The 19,272-nt window shown below is 36.6% G+C and overlaps 1 long non-coding RNA gene across 1 annotated transcript; it reads right to left on the reverse strand.

Annotated features, from left to right (window-relative positions):
* Positions 1 to 5,872: 5,872 nt before the first annotated feature.
* On the reverse strand, positions 5,873 to 12,114 carry LOC148672967 (uncharacterized). The gene is made up of 3 exons (XR_015935902.1): positions 12,017 to 12,114; positions 8,087 to 8,133; positions 5,873 to 5,987 (listed from the first exon to the last, which is right to left on the reverse strand). It is a non-coding gene; the product is annotated as an uncharacterized LOC148672967 (long non-coding RNA).
* Between the last annotated feature and the right edge of the window lie 7,158 nt (positions 12,115 to 19,272).

A 19,272-nucleotide genomic window follows, 5' to 3' on the forward strand; every position in this document is an offset into this window, starting at 1 on the left:
CCCTGATAGCAGCTCTTGCCAGTCCCATCGGCTACCATTCTCCATTTTGCTTCAACAAACACCTCCTGTCTCCTTCCAGCTTCGGCATTCAATGCCAATCTCCATTCACCGAGCTGCTTCGGCCATCTACGTCTGCCTTCCTCTCTCTCTGAGCTGTGACTGGATTACAGCTCTTTGATTCTTGGGTCTGTCGGCAAAACGTGGCCTTCTCCATCAGTTCGCTGTATCATAACATTTGCATAGTGTTCCATGGCACAATTTTATTAAAATATTATGAAAACAGCAACAATGATAATGCCAATTTTTCCTAGCTAAATGCTGTTTTTCATCATGTATTATTTGCCTTGAGTTGATCTGATGACCTCTTTGAAGACTATGACTGATATGAATTAAACAGTGTTTTATAAGAAGCTTTAGTTCTAAGACATCTTAGACCTTTGCACAGTACTGTGTATGTTGTGACCTCATAACCACATACAGTACTTCTTTTGGATACAGTTCTGTCCTACCAGTATATAATCCATATCTTTGTTATACTGGACCACAGTACACCTTTATCTTTCTACATTTTCATTCAAATCGCGATTCAAGTGCAGAATGTGGGAGGGTGGAATGACTGTAATGTGCTTGTCACCACTTAAACAGGTGTCGGAGTTGCCTGAAGTGATCTTTCCACATCTGTTACCATTGTGGTGTAAAGAGGCATGGGGTCTCACTGAGAATGTGTTGGATCACAACCAATAGGGTTTTCAAAATTGTACATATTCAGCTGGCATTGGTTTCGCTATCTTACAAGTGCTGCAAAATATTTATGAAAATGTATGATTTGTAGTCCTGGGTTGGGGCCAGCAACCTCACCACATCACAGATTAAGTAGAGAAGCAAGAAATTAAGTCACCAATTGAATTTAAGAGACATTTTAGATAAAACAATTTTAAGAAGCCCAGAGTATACTTAAGCCTGGGCTGTGGGGTTAACACCTTTACTGTTTTGAAAAGTGCCAGGTTGTTAGGACTTCAGTGTAATATCTCAGCTGAAAGACAGCACCTCCTGCAGCAATGTCCCCTGTCATCACACTGGAGCACTGCTTTTTCAAGATTGTGGACCCCAGAGAAGAGCTCCACCTACTGGTCCACCAACATCACTTGCAGCAGCAATCCAGTGCTGACCGGGCCCAACATTATTTAGTTTCTGAGATCTGATTAAATTAGGCTGCAATGTTGAAGTTGTAACTGTAAGCCTTTTAAAATTAAAGTACTCTCAAAATTAAACATTGTTCTTATAGTGGATACAAGCAAACTGTACTGTATTTCTTTCCAAGAAATGGGATGAAAATTTGATATACTTTTGTTCATTATTTCTAATTATAATGTTCATAATGGTTGATGCTGTGCTCTGTGAAAGATACATATTTTTTACTGCCAATGTCCCATAGGACATAAAAGCTTCAGGTATTGCTCCATTATCACTGAAACACAATTGAAATGAAACAGTTCTTTCCGGACCCCATGCAGATGACACAATATGGGAATAAAAACAGGGGGGCATGTCCAAAGTGCGCTGGTGCACAGGGGAGGTGTGGCCGAGGCAAACAATCCAGAAGGAATCCAAAGGGAGAATCCAAAATGAAAGCAAAGCTCCATGGCTGTGTAATACATCCAAAAACCAGGGATTTAAAAACAGGTGCTGGGTCGGGACCAGCGGGGGGAATAGGAGCAGGAAGCTAAAAACCATAACGAAGCCAGGCGCAACCAGGTCCCGGGCTTGCACAATGCAGAGATCAGATGCAGAGCCTCAAGTGAAGTGAGCGCCTGGCTTATAAAGGCGAACTGAAACAGGGTGGAAACAAGGAACAGGTGCGGGGAAAGAGGCAAACGAGGAAAGGCTGGAGCGCCCTTAAGAGGAGGGGTTTGCGATCTTGACAACAATATGAAATTTAATTGACCACTGGACAATGTGTGGAAAGATGCTTGATATAGAGTCATGGGCAGGCTGAATATGACCAATGAACGTCTTTTTCACTCAATGTTCATTCATCCGTCTACTTTGGAAAATTGTGTTTAATTTATAAACGTATAAAAATGTATGTGTTGTTTTATTTAATTGCTTTATTGATCTTAAAATCATATTAAATATTAAATTTCAGGCCTTTTATTAAATTTTGCTAGGGGTGTTATACATCAATTAGAATTAATTCTGGTAAGTAGAATCAATTGCATTGTCTCTAATTTGTCTTCTTTTTGAAGACAATATATTAGACAATAAATAGCTTTACAAACAGAATTTTATGTTGAAACAAGGTTTTATATGTCCTTAGTAAACTCTAATACATAAAACAACAGTTTTAATCTGTATTCAGATATCTTTTGGCTACTGATAAAGGCTGGCCAATCCGCCAATATACAGTACTGGGGAAAAACTGCATAAATAAGGACAGGTCAGGGGTGTATGTGGTGATAAGCAGCTCAAGATGAAAGCAAAGTGCGATCACAATCCAAAGTTAAACTGCTGTAATGGAAAAAAAAACAAAAGTACATTTTGTACTTAGCATGCTTCTAGAAGTACACTGGAAAGAAATTAGTGTCAAAATAAAATATTTGGTCTTGAGAAGCAATTTTAATGTAAGGGAACAAAATATTACTTCTGCTTTGTTTGAAGTGTCTGCCAAAAATATTAATAAATCAATGATAAATAAATATTTAATTACTGAAGCCCTGGGAAAACACATACAGTACGCCACATTTAGAAAACAACCTATTAATTACCCAGTGAAATTTTAACTTTATATTTAAATTGAAACCTCTTGTCCAATAGTCTTTCCCTGCACACTGTCTAATTCTCCTTTTTTCATATGCAGAATGTCTGTATTAGACTGGTAAACCTGACAATGGCAGATAGAAGTAAAGACTGAGGAATCCCATGCCACGATAGTTCCTTTTTTGTGGTCTCTGGACTTACCCTCACTGAGAGACAAACAACTTTTCTTGCCTCTTGCAAGGGACAATAGGTCATTCATATCACTTCATCACTTGTGATTGGCAGGAAGGTGCAGTGTTATCGTGGGAACTTCTCAACCCAACTGATTACCAGATACAAAGACAACGGGGCTCTTATTTATGCATCTCAAAAACAAGGACAATTACAGCAGCTTTTGTGCAAACTATGAAGATGAATAATTTCTCACAGATGATGGGGCATGGCTTCATGGATTACTGCTCTGTACCTCACCCCCTTTATTTACAAATACTTTTCCCTGAACAGCACCATGTTGAGTGATAGCTGTAATTTGTCGCAAGCTTAGCTTTTCCATGTATCATTTATTTTCAATGCAACATCTTAGTGAGTAGCATTTATTGCATAAGTAAAAGAAAAATTTGCATGCTCACTTTTAAACTTTGAATTAAATACTCTCATCCTTTACATTGTAGTTTGGTAAAATAACACAATACAAACTGGAAAAAGAACAATTAAACAGAATGAAAGACGAAAAGATTGAGGACACCTTTAAGTTTGTTAAGAGAGTACACTCAAACATTTTTTGTAAAAATCACTCTGTAGAAATGACACAGAGACTTGATCACTAGATTTTACCAATTACAAATTTAATCTGAATCTGAAGCATTGGGAGATCTCCCATCAAACACATGCATGATTATCAATGTTTTCACACATATGTCTCATTATTCATTAAAGTTTCCAGAGGGAATACATCTAATTTCACCATGACGTCTGTAGTAAATATGTTGTACATTTTGGTTTTGAGGATTTTATAGCCAGCTTCATAAAAATGAACATTTATATATATCCGACGTTGACAGTATTATCTTATCCCTTAAATGGTTAAGGGCTCTGTATCCTTGTACCAGGAATCAGTGCAAGTCATCTGGAGAGAGGGATAGAGTGTTTCTAAAATTTACTGCTTTTAAGCAGGCAGCTCAGACCACCCTGCTGGAGCAACACATAATACAATCCAGAGCCTGCATTCACGTTTTTCCTTCTCTCTCTCCAAACTGTACCTATATTTGGGACCAAGAAAGCACTCTGCTTATAAGAATTCCTTGGCTCTTGATGTGCTATAATAAACATTTTTCTATACTATAATAAATTCTTTGCTAGTATTATAGTTGCCAACAAAGCAATATGGCTTTTGACAGAATTTATCTTAAGTAACACGAGTCCATGACTTTCAGTGTAAAATTGTGGCTTTATGATTACCATCAGCCCCAAATTTACTGTAGAGAAATAAAAGTGTAATGTTTACCAGATTACTGGACATTAAGTAAGTGAGTTAGCCTATCGATTTAATACCCAAAAATTAGCAATTGTGTAAATGAATGCATGCAGCCAGTTAATCAAAAGTCTGACACAAATCAAAACAGTTTTGTTTTGCAAAAATTCGTGTTATACTCAAAAAGCCCCCTTACCTATATCAATTTATATTAATAAATTAGAATATTTTTGATATATATATATTTTGTTCTAAGAGCTTTTCTTCAAAAAAGCTTAGCGTGGTGGCAATATCGTATCCTATAAGATTTATCTGAGGCTCCATTATTTCTAGTTGAAAGACCTCAAAGTTGAAACACTTCATGTAATAGCAGCCTCACTATACAGCAGATCGGTTAGAGAAGTGAGAAAATGCTAAACCAACATAATTAAGGAGGAACTTTATGGAAGCCAGATTGTACAAGCCCAGTGCAAAATTTAGGTAAGACGATAGAGTCAAATTATTTACTATGACAAATAATGTCATAGGATCTCCCATGACTAATATGCCAGGATCTCCATGTAATGACTCTTCCAAGGGATGGCACATTCTTCAGCAATTTGTCCCCTGTCACCAGGCTGGAGAAATGTTTCTTTTTTGTATTCTGGTCCAGAGAGAAGTGTACTACCCAGTGATCCACCAGCATCATTTACAGCTGCAACCTTGATTTGCCATAGAGGTCTTCCATCCCATTACTGACCAGGTGTAGCCTTGTTGAGCTTGTGAAAGTAGCAATGCTTCTATTGATCTGCATGCTTAGGTTATGGTGTCATAAAACTGAAAGTTTACCAGGATATTCTAGCCAAACTCTGGTGCCTTCAGACAAGCATCTAAAGCTTGTGAGCAACAAAATATCTAATAGAATAATAAGGTAGAGTATGCATTAAAAATAACCAAATGGGGGAGAGATCATCAGAATCAGTACTCTTGGTTATCAGAACAGATCACATGTGCAAACCTGTAAACCTGGAGTGGCTGAAGAGGCTGAGTAGGAGCAGGGTCAGACTTTTGAAAAGGGTTTGGAAAGTGCCCCTTGAGTTTATCAAAACCTGAAGATAGCTGAACATCCTGCGTTTAGAAATATATTTAAGTACATATAGCAGATGTTATATTTATACACACAATACTGAAAGTCATGCAAGTCAGTAAGAGTCGTGTGACAGTATTCCATCAGAACGTATTGAAAGAATTCTTGAATTATCATGTTAAATCAACATTCAGTTAATTAAGGGTATTAAAATTGGAGGTTGCTATAATGAGGACAGCCTTTCAAGAGCTTGAACTCAACTTTTGAAAGGACTTCAAAAATTATTAAGTAGTTCAAGCTGCCTTTAGTTAAAGTCTATTCTACATTGCCCTTTTCAACAAGCAAAATGGCATGGGAATGATCCACACTATTAAAAACAATTTAGATACTATTCCATTATACTTTTCTACTTTTCACGTTCCTCCATTGTCAAACCTTTTATTTCTTTATCTATAGGACAAATATTTACATATTATTATTAATATACACAAGGATTGTGGATTGGAGAGACTGAAAATGAGAGAACATGGGATCAGTGATCCCAAATTTACATAATGACAATTCAAAAGCTTTAGAAATTCACTTGATATTTTAATAAAAATACAAATGCATTGATGTTTGGTTTAAAAAAAATTCTTCTACTGAAGCTCTCAATAACGTCAAGCATGAAAAAGCTTCTTTTCATCGGGGACACTGTGGAAAGAAATAGTTTTACTTCTACTTTTAAGTTTTTTTCAGTCATTCTCTTTGTACTGCAGATAGTCAATATGTAACCCTCTCAAGAACATGACAGGTTAAAAATGAAAACCAGACAGTTATAAAATACTCTCTAGTGTGCACCATTCATACAAGGGGACAACTGTCTGATACACAAGAAGAGTGTTTTAGGCAGCAAAAACAGTAACTGAATGTAATCTATCTCTGTAACAATTAGGAGGATTAGTTTTTACAATAACCATTTCCAGGAGCAAAGTCTTCAGCATCTTACTTTCTCACTGTATGGAATCCTGAAATCACAGTCATTAGCTGGGGCTCCTTTCTTTTTATGGGTTCTCTTTCAAACAATCTGTTACTCAATTTATACTGACACTTGAATAGGCTCTTAAAAACAGCCACCACGTGGTTGTGGTTTAAAACTTTCCCAACTGTTCTGATTACCACTAGCAGGAAAATGCAAATTTATTTAATTGTTCACAGGAATAATGTTAATCCATAAATCAAAATTAATGTCAGGGATAAAATGTGTTATAGTTAATGTTAGGATTGCACATAATGAAAAATGACAGCTGTAAGGCATAACTTTTTTATTAAAAAACAGCCCTGCTTAGGGTATAATTAAATTCACAATCAGCAGCTTAATCAAAAGCTACGTATTTCATCTCAACAACAAAATATTTCTAAAATGTGACAGATCACTGAAACATGGTGATAACAATTAATGTTTTGAGAAGAGTATAAAAAAGCTCAAAATCCGTGTTTTGTACTCAGCTTTATGAAATAACAAGATATTTAAATATTTCTTCTGTGTACATTTAGATCTGTAACAAACAGTACAAATATATTACTTCTATCATGCCAACTCCTTTCATAAATAAATACAACACATAAATAAATGCAGCCACTCCTCATCTGCAGAACATCTCTATATATCAGTCTTCAACAAATCACTATTACCACTTCATTTAATTGTGTTTTTGTTCCTCTTTGTTTCTCTAATATTGTTAGAAAACAATAACTGGAACTTGAAAAGAACGTTCTTACACAGCACTTAAAAACATTTTACTATTTTAACTGCCTCAGATAACTTTGTAAGTTAAATAATCTGGACAATGAAGTCTTTGACTTCTAGAATAATTTATTACAATTGCATAGACTGCATAAACTGGAAGCAGTTTAAGCTTCTTGGTTTATGAGCATTTCCAAAGACTGCTTTTCGAATTTATTTTTCCTGGCACAGGTGTAGAAAACATGAGCAGTGCCTTCTTAAAGCAGGTGTAGCATACTATTTTCTCCCCATACAGTGTTATAATGCTAAGTTATATCCTGTCTAGACTGGTATCATTTCCTTCTTAATAGGGAAGATCTTTCTTATATTATGGCGTAAAAATAAAATGTTTCCTATAAACCATTTTCCTGACTTGTCTCATTTCTGACAGAATGACAATGTTTGCTTTCTGGTGCAATTCTGTGTGGCTGTTTAATGCTTTATGTGCTCCAGCACAAAGCCTCTGAGACTGTAGTTCCCATTGCGTGATTAACAGGATCTGTAGGCCTTAGAAAAACGAACTTTTCCCTGCGATAGGTTTTTAAATAACTGCAGGATTTCTCAAACCCCTGCACAGGAAGCAGAGCTGCCTCAGAGAATTGATTCAGCTTAGGCCTGGGGAGTAAGCTCTTGACCTTCCATTCCAAAGGGAAAAGCACTGAGTGTTCAGGACTCGGTACAGACCCCTATTTTATGCCACTGCTGTGTTGTGTTCAAGGAAATATGTAACCTCCTGGCATTCTGGCAACGGTGAACTGGGAATGTAACCTTAAGGAGCAAGCAGATAATATGAGACCATTACAGCCTTCCATTTCCCAACATTCGAGTTTTTCCCCTCGCAGACTTATTTAATTAAACCACTGAATTTTCATCCCCCATTTTTAATGCATTGACCATCTTTTTCTTGCTATGCTTTGCAGAAAAGAGGAGTCTCCAGGCAGCTCATTTACTCTGTGTCAAAATTGACATGATTAACATGCCATGAAGAACCATTTCTGTCTGATAAAAGAAAAAAACGTATACATACCTACTCTCTCCCCTTCATATACACAAAAAGCCCAGAACTAATCCACCCTAAAAATAAGCAAATCCTTATTTGTCATTTCCAATATACATTTAACTCTGTAATCCACTTTGAAGACTGCTTTTCAAAGTTTTGGTCGATTGCTTACCATTCAACCTAAAATATACTGTACATGAAAGCACTAAAGTTTTGAAAAAGTAATCACTGTGATTTTGTCTAATAACAAAAAAATCCTATTTAATGTTCTCACAAATTGCGTTTTGTATTACTGTAAGGACAAAGACCAAAAGAATACCAAGGTGAAAAATCATACTTTTGAGGTATTTGAAAAGGGCTTTTGTCGGGCATTTTTTGTGGAGCGTTTTCAATTGAAAAACACTCTCCTTTTTAAACCTTTAACAGCTCTTAAAAAGGTCCAATTGTTAACGTCGCATCTGCATTAAAAGTATCAAAGCCAAGGGATCAGCACTCATATTTTCCATGACTGAAAGTTGGATCCCATGGGATCCCGTGGGGATACAACCAACTCACTAAATATATCTTTTCAATTTTTACTTTTTGAAGAACTTCTTGTCCTATAGGCACAAGACATTAATCAAAGAAATGCTGCTCTCTGTAATGAACGAAACTCCTGTCGTGTACTCTCTCTGGGAATAAGTTTATATATATTTATATTTCTCACAATGGATGGGTGGATGGATAAAATCTGAGAAAAACACAGTATAATGTACATTATATATTTTTAAAAAGACATCTGCAGCTCTAGACCTCTCTGGAACTACAGTACATATCCTAAGAAGATAGACCACCATCAGTGTTGTGTCTCAAGTCTGAATATTGTATTTCAAGTGAAGTTAAGAGCCTATGATTATTGTCTTTTGAAACAGGCCTGTCTACAAAACACACCATCAAATAAAGTCCCTCTAAGGGTGAAAATATCCTGCTTGCTTCCCCTTTCACAGCTTCACTCTCAGAGGGTTCACTGAATGGATCAGCTTGCTGCTGCTTGATGTTTAATGACCTGGTCATTTAAACAGAGCCCATAAAATATCCCCTGCTGTGATATAGTCACTTCATAAACTGTATACTCTATGCATTGTATCACATGAACTGTTCTGTAGCTGAAAAGATGTATTTTCTCTCAGGCCTTTTGAAAACATATCACCCAAACAGCCACTGTTTTTACTGTATAACAGTAAAATAAGTTATTTATTAAAAAAAACAGAACTTAGCAAATATTGTACCGATTTTCATAGGTGCCAGGTTTTCACGTATTATAATATATTACCATAATACCATATATTGCCCTTGAAATGTATCATATGTAATGTATATGTTGTATGCCACAAATATATACAATATAATAGGAATATTTTATTTAAAAACATCTAACAATGTCCATCCATTTCTGATACTGTATGATTATCTTGTACAGGGTCGCAGTGGGGGTCGATGCCTAACTCAGTATGTAATGGGCACAAGGCACGATACACCCTGAACAAGGATGCCAGTCTATCTAAGGGCACATAGAGATCCAAACACACCAGGGTCAATATTTCCACAAGCCAATGGACCTACCAGGTTGTCCATGGGCTGTGAGAGGCAACACGGAGAACATGCAAACATGGGGAGATCATACAAACTCCACAGATGGCAACCCACGTTGGGAATTGAACTCAGGACCACAGCACTGCCAGGCAGCAATGCTAAGCACTGTGCCACCCTGCCTGTGTTATAAATAATAATGTTTAATAAAATATTATTTTAATATCTAAAATGTAATATTAAATCTGATTTTCTTTTTTGATATTTGTCTCTTTTCATTAGTTTTTTTAATGTTCTAACAACATAATCTCTTTGCAAACTTATATATTTATATTATTTTCAAAGCTCTGAAAAACACAGTCATACCTCCATTAACGCATTCTTTGGGGAAGAAGCACTTTCATAGCAAAGCCAGATGTTATTTGCAAAAAAATTGAGAAAGTGCAATCAAAGTTATCAAAGGTCAGGTGAACATGTTCATAGTATTTCTCTCCTGACTCAATTGGTGGCAAGCTTCACCAGTCTCTCTCCTTCTTGTTGCTCAAGTGGCTGAAATATATTTTCTGGTGTTGGCATTGATAATGCATTTTATTAAAACCCTTTGGTCATCCAACCAAACACCTGGTAGTGGCTTTACCAGCTATAAGATGCGCAGCCTGAATCCAACTATTTGGAAATAAAAATAGAGATAATAAAATTGGGAGAAGCATGATAGATGAAGAGAGAAGTGGTTCATTCATTTGGGTTAGAACAGTCTACCTTTTTCACCAAGCAGATCTTAAACCTAGTGACCTCACTGCTAATAAACTCAAACACACAAGAAGCAGTGTTCAGTGCTTGGGTGGGTATAAGACACAATGCCACATGCGACGGGCAACGATAATGCTGACGGCATTGAGTATATCTGACCAGTTGAAAACATCTTATTTAGCCTTTTTACTGTTAATTACTCTCAAGAAATGAAATAAGGGCAGTCACAGGCGCTAGAAATTTTATTTTCTTAGTAATAATAGGGATTCTACGTACTGTAAGTTATCAATCTGTTTCTCTTTGAGCTCCACAGAAGATATAATTGAAATTACTCCTCTACAGTATGATTTTGTTTGCATTGCAGACATTAATAATTTTGAGATAATCTGGTTCCTTTAAATGTGTTATCTATAACACTAATTGGATTGTACTGTAGCTCAACAAACCCAGGGTGGGAGACCTCTGACCTATAACCATATAAAAAACATAACAGGAAATCACATTCTCCTCCTCTTTCCCTGTAAAGGTAGTACAGCGATATCATAAACTGTCTGAGCTTCAAGCAGCTCAGCACAAAAAGGACAAAACAATTTACAGTGAACATAGAATCTAAAGCAACACATAACTGTATCACAGAGAAAATTGTTGATATAATTATTTGAATATTCTCGCATATGGAATAAAACCTTTGATGTTGATGAATTCCATATCATACCCGCACTGACCATTTACAAGGTATGACACCTAAAGAAGATTCAATTCAATTCAATTCAATTTATTTTATATAGTGCCTTTCACAACAAGATTGCCTCAAGGCACTTAACAAAGCTGTGTGACAATACAGATGGAATATTACATTTTGAAATGTTAATTGTGACAATAATTCTAAGATGAATGGTAATTGAATGTAGAACAAATTTACATTTTAAACTAAAACATTTTATGGAACAAGTAAAGGTTTATTCCATGCTTAAAAAGAGAAGAAAAGCCACAACTGAACTCTTTTCTCATGTCGGCACACACTGACCTAAGGATTTGTGGCACTGCTCACACCTGGTTCTTCTCCAACCTTTCTGATTATAACCTTTCTGATTATTCTTCTCCAACCTTTCTGCACATACAGCACTACTGACACGTCCCTTTTCCACTGGTGTCCCTGAGGATCTTTCAAAGGTCCCCCACTTTGCTTTCACCACAGCTGTTCCCTGGGTTCTCTTATCGCCATGTGGTTTTTATACCACAGTTATGTTGACGGTGTTCAACTTTCCTCCTTGATCATGTTTCTTTCTAGATCTTTGCCTGTCTCACAGTCATCACTTCCTTGTTGCCAGCTCATCATCTTCAATTCAGCATCTCAAAGACCTCCTTTCCCCCTTCCCTCTTTGTATCCCACTATCGCATAGTGGACCCCACTATGGCAAGGAAGTCTGTGACATCCCCGACCCACCTCTTCTACTCTCACCAATTTCTATGACACATTTCTCATGCTTCTTCTGGAGCTGCATTCGCAGAATCTGCCCCTTCCTTCCTTACGAGCTATTCTATGCAACTCCTTGCCAAGACACTAATGGTCTCCCACTTAATCTAACTCCCTCTCCCTGCCACCCACTGCAACCTATCCAGAGTTCTGCACCTCACCTCATATTTTCTCTTCCATGTTTCTTATTATGCTACTCCAGTGCTCCATTCTATCTTCTGGCACTCTATTATTCTACGCATCTGATTTAGAGCCCTACTTCTTGCTTACTGCTGCCTCAACCACTTTGCTCCTAGTTATCTTTAGCCCCCCACATCTCATGACAGCCTGTTCTTTTTTTTATGTCTGGGCTGGGAGTGGCTCGCTTCCCACCATTGCCAGCAGCCTCTGACCTTGTGTGAACGACATCAGGCTGTATTTCCATTAGGCCACCTGCCTTCCAATGAGGCAGCCAATCTACCTCCCATTAGTCTGGCTATTGAAGGCAGCTTTCTCCATTAGATCAGTGGTCCAACATTGAGCTTCCTTACCGAATGCTGCTTCAATGTTCACCATCATCATAATCTGCTGGCCTCTGCTTTTTTTTCCAGCTGGTCTGGTGTCTGTCTCCCTAAGGCGCCTCTGCTCCGGCATCTCCGCTGCCAGGCAGTTTTCTCTTCAGCTGGATTTCCTGCCTCATTTCTCTGGACAGCCCACACCCACCTTCCTCATCCTTCTAAACCTTCCACTGACATTCAACCGGCCTGCTTCATCTCTTTCCATTCAACACTCATAGCCTCGCTTTCACTGAGTCTCTCCAGAAATTCCTGAAGATCCCCTGAGCCCTTTCAGCCCATCATCTCGCAGCAGTTCTGTTCTAAAGCAGCTGTAGTGTAATATGTTTACCACCAGACTCTCTGCAACCATTCTCCATTATCCCATTTCTAGATCCCATTAATTCTCCACTAGCTCTCCTGGCTGATGGAATGAACTACCCACAGAAAGCCATAAAACTACCCCCCTTCTACCTTTCAGATGCTGCTCAAGTGTCATCTGCTTAGACAACTACATCCTTCTAGAACTTTTATACTGCATTAGCAATTTGCTAATTTCACTTACTCAGATTAAACAAGTAATGTAAATGTGATGAGTGGAGCTCTCCTTGCCCCTGACAGGATTTAATCCTGGTTGCTCATGGGTTTTGAGCATGCACACCTCTGCTTCCTAGACAGCTGATAACATACAGGCTGGGTTGTCTGCTGTGACAGAGTTTTACACTGTCTAGCTTTCAAAAGGGGGTGATGTTATTTCTGCAAGTCCATGAGCACTGTTGCATTAACAACTGTAAAGTAATATAAACAAATACGTACTAGGTGTTTACATTACTGCTTCATATCCAGTCTATCTGTATACTGTTCTAATTCTTCCTATTTGATTTGTTGGCATAACACTTGCATTGTTTGTCCAGATTGCGCTAGTCTCACTGTTACTTTATTATTTAATTTGACCTTACTGTATCAGCAACTGTTCCTTAATTTTAATGTATATTTTCTGAATAAATGATAAGGGGTGGGACACCTTGGAAGCTAGAAATGAAGTTGGTTCCAGTTATAATTTCAAGTTTAGTCCATTAAGTAGAGCATAACATCAGAAACAGATTCGTAACTGATTCTTAACTGTAGTTTCTACACTGATCCCATTTTTATACAGAAAATTGTTAAGTGTTTGGTATGTACAGTATTCGAAAGCCACACAGCATATGCCAAGATCGTTCAATATTCTGCTTTAACATACAATTGAGATACTTTGTGAGTAGGAAAATAGTACTCTTGCTCAAATCTGGTGGTCACACCATGTTTTGGTCCAAATAAATTTTGGACTTTTTGAAGTCCAAAATCAACCTGAAAAAACAGAATAAAAAGTCCACATCTTGGTTGTTTTTATCAAACAACTGTCATATCTTCAATCAGCTGTAATAAATATAAGAAAATATAAACTTAAAAAAATAAATGTTATATTTATTTTGGAGTTTATCTTTCCAAACATGTAATTAAAGTGAGCCATTTTAATTACAAAAAACATCTTAAGGAGGTTGCAAAGTTAAACAGTTTTTACAAACATGTTTGGAATAAGCAGTGACTTGTGCAGCCTCCAGTAACCTTTGAATATTTACTTCCTTGTGTAGAAAACTAAGAATAAGAAGGAATTTGAAAGACTAAATGCTAAAATAACTGTAATGGACAGTCTACACAGGCTGATATTTAATATCATGAGAAAGAAACAAAAAGAACAGAAATTCCAATGCCATTTTATCACTTATTTGTTTTAAACTGTGATGCGATCTTCTAACATCCCGTAAAAATAGATCAGATTAATTACTGTAGATCAGTTTTCTACGTCTAATCATTTCGCATTTCAATTTTCTGAAATGGGGACAATTATGTTGACTAATAGAGGAAATATTAGAAATTAGATATGTTTTTAAGAAGAAAGAACTGACTAATATCAACAAGGACTTCAAAATGTAGGATGTAGAAGGTACACGTAGTAAGAAATACAGTAACTTTAACAGCATGAAGCAGAGTGCACAGATCAGCAAGCACTCTTCCTGAGTTGAACAAAATAAGGTCCACAGATTGCACTGTTGTCACCCGCTACATATTAAACTCATTTCTGCGACAGGATATAGTGTAATTTCATCTGTATTCATGCAGTGATTCTTTCTATATGACTTCTAATGTGGAAGCCAAGAAACCAGGGTCATGTCATGGCTCCAATATCTTACTGAACAATGCCTGAATGGCATAAATTAACAGGCCCGGGACTGGCAGGTATCCAAAACCTGACCTAGCAACAGCTTGAGTTACACTCCTTGGAAACCTTTTTTTGCAAATTCCTTTCTGTTTTGCGTCTCCAGAACCCCCAAGTGATATATGTGGTAAAAAAAAAGTGGATAAAAAAACACAAAACACTTTAGAACAAAACTGCAGATGTACATTTTTTCAATGTCTGAAAAATAAAACATAGAGCAAATTTAAAGTTTGATAATAAGTGGGTGGAGCTTTAAAGAGGAGTCCATTAATAACTACAAATGTGTAATGGAAGCTTTCAGTGATAAGCAGATTGCTAAACTGAACAGAAACCTTACTTGCAACTGCATTGTAAATAACTTATTGTTCTTTTGTACTGACGGAAGTTAGATCTTTAAAAGTAATTGGTTTATACAGTAGTTTACAATAGTAGAAGAAACAATAACAAGACAGAACAATAACATAAGATGATTCTGAAATACGGCAAGATTGAGAAAGAGTCTTAACATTAAACATTAACGTAAAATGATTCAGCATAGGATTTTTTTTCAGATATGTATTCTAGAAGCTTGTACTTTGAACAAAAATGAGGAATACAGTACATTATTTGAAAAATATTGAATAATGAAATGCAACAGCATATATCTTGTGGCTTTCAATGTATGATCAAGAAACATCACACTCTAAAATAAAGCCTTGTTATTTTTTTAAATAAAGGTTTAAGAAGTCAGCTTTTTTCAACTTTTTCTTTACTTTGCAGTGTTTCTCACATCATACCTGTGTTTCAATCTCTGGGGACTGAAGCATTGAACAGCACAGATTTCTGGCAGCTTCTGGTTACTGAACCCCGCCATTATCTGCTTAGTTTGCAGCTGTGTCTGTTCTTTTTTTTCCACCAGCTGTCACCAGCAGCAGTGGATGGATCAGGTTTCAGCTCTCCTGTAGTAATAGCTTCTCATACTGATATTATAAGCCATTTTCTCAGTGGAACAAAAGAGGAACAAAGGCAAATGGTGTTCCTTCCCACGTCTGTTTTTTCTATCAGTTTCTCTGGAGCAATAGTTTTAACTTGGATGAGTATGGCTTCGTAGTTTTAACTGCAGGTTTTCTTTCATTCTTGAAAAAAATCACCATGTGAATTTGGTCCTAATAGTTCCTTTCTGAATTGCTCATCTATTGTGCTATGTTGCTTGACAGTAAGATGCCCAACTACAAGAATAATTACCGTGTGAATATAGTTAATTGGTTAGTTGCTTTAAAAGCATACAGCACAAAATTATCACTTTACCTGTTCTAGCTTTAGTTTACAAAAAAAACATGCTAGAAATAATGTTAGAATATTGGAACGAAATCATGTTTCTGAATACCTACATGGCATTTGTGCATGAGTAAAAATGTATATAGCTAACTGAGCAAAATTGTGCTGATGACATAGAATTTGACTGATGGGAAAAATATGGTGTGTATAAATGTTAACAAGTTAAAACTGTGATACTTTGAAATTAACACATGGTAATCATTTTAATATGCCTATCCTAATACACTACTGTGTATAGGAAAAACAGTTTTAATCTGCAGACTAATCAAACGCAACAGCATTGAGTGACAGCTAAAATGTTGCAGCAAGAGCAGTTGGTTACACATCCCTGAGCTGACATTCCTTATCCTCATCCTGGTAACTCATGTGTCATCTCAGCAAGACACATGCAACAGTCAGCCATTAGACAGCAATCGATTAATTTGATTCTAAAAATGGTTTCACTCACAGAATCAGTTTTTATTGCCTTTTACAATATGTTCTACTATCAGATGCAGAGGCTTCCAGATCCAAAATAAATCTAATAAAATCTTTACAGTTTGAATCAATGTTGGTGTAATTCAGTCTGTGCTAAATCTCCTTTATAATGCACAATCATGCTTTCTTGTTACATTTTATGTTTGCTCTTTGGGTCTTGTAATTTATCAATGGTATAAATGAATGTTACTGTTCTTTTGTTTTGTCTTTCTCGCCACAGCCACATCAAAATAGCTCATTTTCTTTAATGGTGGTTTTTCGGCAAACTGCACAGCAACATCACTCACAACATCAATCAGTTTTGAGTTCGGAAGCCCAGGAGCAGAAAAGGAAACATTTACAGCACATTAGTGGATAATATTAATGTTGTGTAATAAGTGGTTTTAATAGTACATTTCAATGTCAGAACGATCAAAATAAAAATGTCATGTCTATCAGGAGTTTAACAGATGAATGTGATGACTGCAGAGTAACTACAAACACAGTTTAGTAGCTGTACTTCAATGCTGAGTGCACCATACAAGTTAATTGCAAAACGAATAGACTCACTCTGTATTAGTTTTCACGAGCAATGCCAATGTCATAAAACTAAAAGAGCATATTAACTGATGTTTCAAGAGGATTCTATATAGCTTTCTTTTCTGAAGGGCCATAATATTGTAAGGACATAACAACCAATTGAAATGTGCAAAGACATATTTGGTTTTGGCAGCAAACCACTGTATCTGTTGAAGTGTTTACAGTGGACTCAAGTTTTAAAGCTTCTTCAGCTAATCATTCTTGAAACTTTGGAAAACAATCTTGAGAAACATTGTTCATTTCAAGATTTCTTTCTTTTGTGTTTCTTGGTGCAATTCATAAAAGTGGTTTGCTTGCTAGGGCATTGCAGTGGTGCAGTGGTTAATCTTTGTTGCCGAGCAGTGCTGGAGCCCTTGGTACAGTTTTGGACTTGGGGTGCTATCTGCATGGAGTCTGAAAGTTCACATGGGTTTCCTCCAAGTGCTCTGGTTTCCTCCCACAGTTCGAAAACATACTTGTAGGATCATTTGCTTCTGAGAATTGTGCGTGTCTGTGATGGACTGGCGTCCTGTCCAGTGTGTATCTTGTCTTGCGCTCATTGTTTGCCAGGATAGGCATTCCTATATGCATTTCCCGCATTCCTGAATTGAACCTGAAGTGGTTAGAATATGGAATATGCTCATTAATTTCACTCATACTGTTTTTTTTTTCTGTAGTTTGTACTGCATCATGAATAACATTGCTCACCTAAAAGGTGAACAACTAAACTCTGAAGTATGGATGGATGTTATAACTGTATGGTGTTTCCCTACAATACATAACATTTAGACCAAAGCTTTCTTTTAAACTGTAAGTGGAACTACCCTAGACTCTGAACTAGAGTAATTTATTTTCTGTGGGTTTTTGGGCTTGATTCCATTTTAAAGATGTGCCAGTATTTATTCTTGTCACACGGCCCCGATACTCTCGTCTATACGAACAATGCCCATTCTGTTTGGGGATAATTTTCATGTACGTTTCTCAAGACAGGTATTTCCTGAGGAAGGTCCATTATCACAGGTGAGTAGTCTCGGGTTTCTTAAATCGGGCAGCTTTTTTCCTCAAATCAATTTGAAAGTGTGAAGAACGTCCCGGCAAAAGAAGCTCCCCAGGAGGCTAACTCTGTCATGCTCAATGTGGTTGTCTTTCACAGTTTTTAATGAATGCAGGCTGGAGGTAGGGTGGAGACTTGCAAGAACACACAACACACAGCTCTCAGTGCAATAGGGGTTCAGAGCTGCTGGTAGGCTGAAGTTACAGGTTGAAAAGTTCATACAGCACCATAAAGATTCTAGAAGTATCATAATATATAGTGGTTTCAAAGACAGCTTTTCTTAACTCTTAAATCTCTGATCTTCCATAGATCTTCTATGACTCATATTTATTATAGGCAAGCATAAATAAAAACAAAAAAATAATTTAAAAGTTCCCCAGACATACATTCCTTGTCTCTGTTATATCAGCATATGCCATTCCTGTAAGGTCACTAAGAGTAAATAATGTCTAAGAAATTAGACATTATGTAACTCTCATTCTAAGCCTTTATCTGTGAAAATTGCATTTCCCCTTTTAACTCTTATTTTGCTTTTTAGTTTTTGCTATAACTTTTGCATTGCTTCAGAACTAAATGTACTAGCCATCCACAATTACAAACAAAGAACATAATTTGTGTCATTACCTGTAAAAAACATGTTCAATTTTGCTTGCTTTACCTGTAATAATAATTCCTTATTTTGGAAATTTAATTTTCATATTAACCTTTTCTTGATTATATCAATCACATATTTCTTTTGATAGCTGAGCTTCATCTAATGCACACTACAGGTATAAGGATTGCCATCACATTCTTAATAGGAACTCAGTACCTGCTACGATAAATTTTATTTTCAGGAGCTTAATTATTCTAATATTTGATATATTGGGAGACCAAAAGGAAGGAGGGAAGAGTACTGGTTTTAAAGGCAACAAGAAAATCTAAAAAATCTAAAAAATATATATTTGTTTTTTTCACCTGGAAAACATAAAGGAAATTCTCTAAGCCAGAATACTAGCATTAGAGCTTGTACAGGCATTATTCTCTCTAAAGTAGACCTTTCCTGTTTAAAATTAGACTGATGTTTTTAGGGAGGTGCATTGAGTACTTCTTTGTCTGGGTATGATCTAAATGAGACCTTAGCACACAATCTTTAGGCTTTACACACAATACATCACCATTTAGAATGGTTACAGATTAGCAGTCACAGAAAACTCCCTTTTTGAAAGATGTGACCTTGGC

This window comes from Lepisosteus platostomus, chromosome 4 (assembly GCF_059453375.1).
Source record: "Lepisosteus platostomus isolate fLepPlt1 chromosome 4, fLepPlt1.hap1, whole genome shotgun sequence".
In the NCBI taxonomy this organism is placed as follows: domain Eukaryota; kingdom Metazoa; phylum Chordata; class Actinopteri; order Semionotiformes; family Lepisosteidae; genus Lepisosteus; species Lepisosteus platostomus.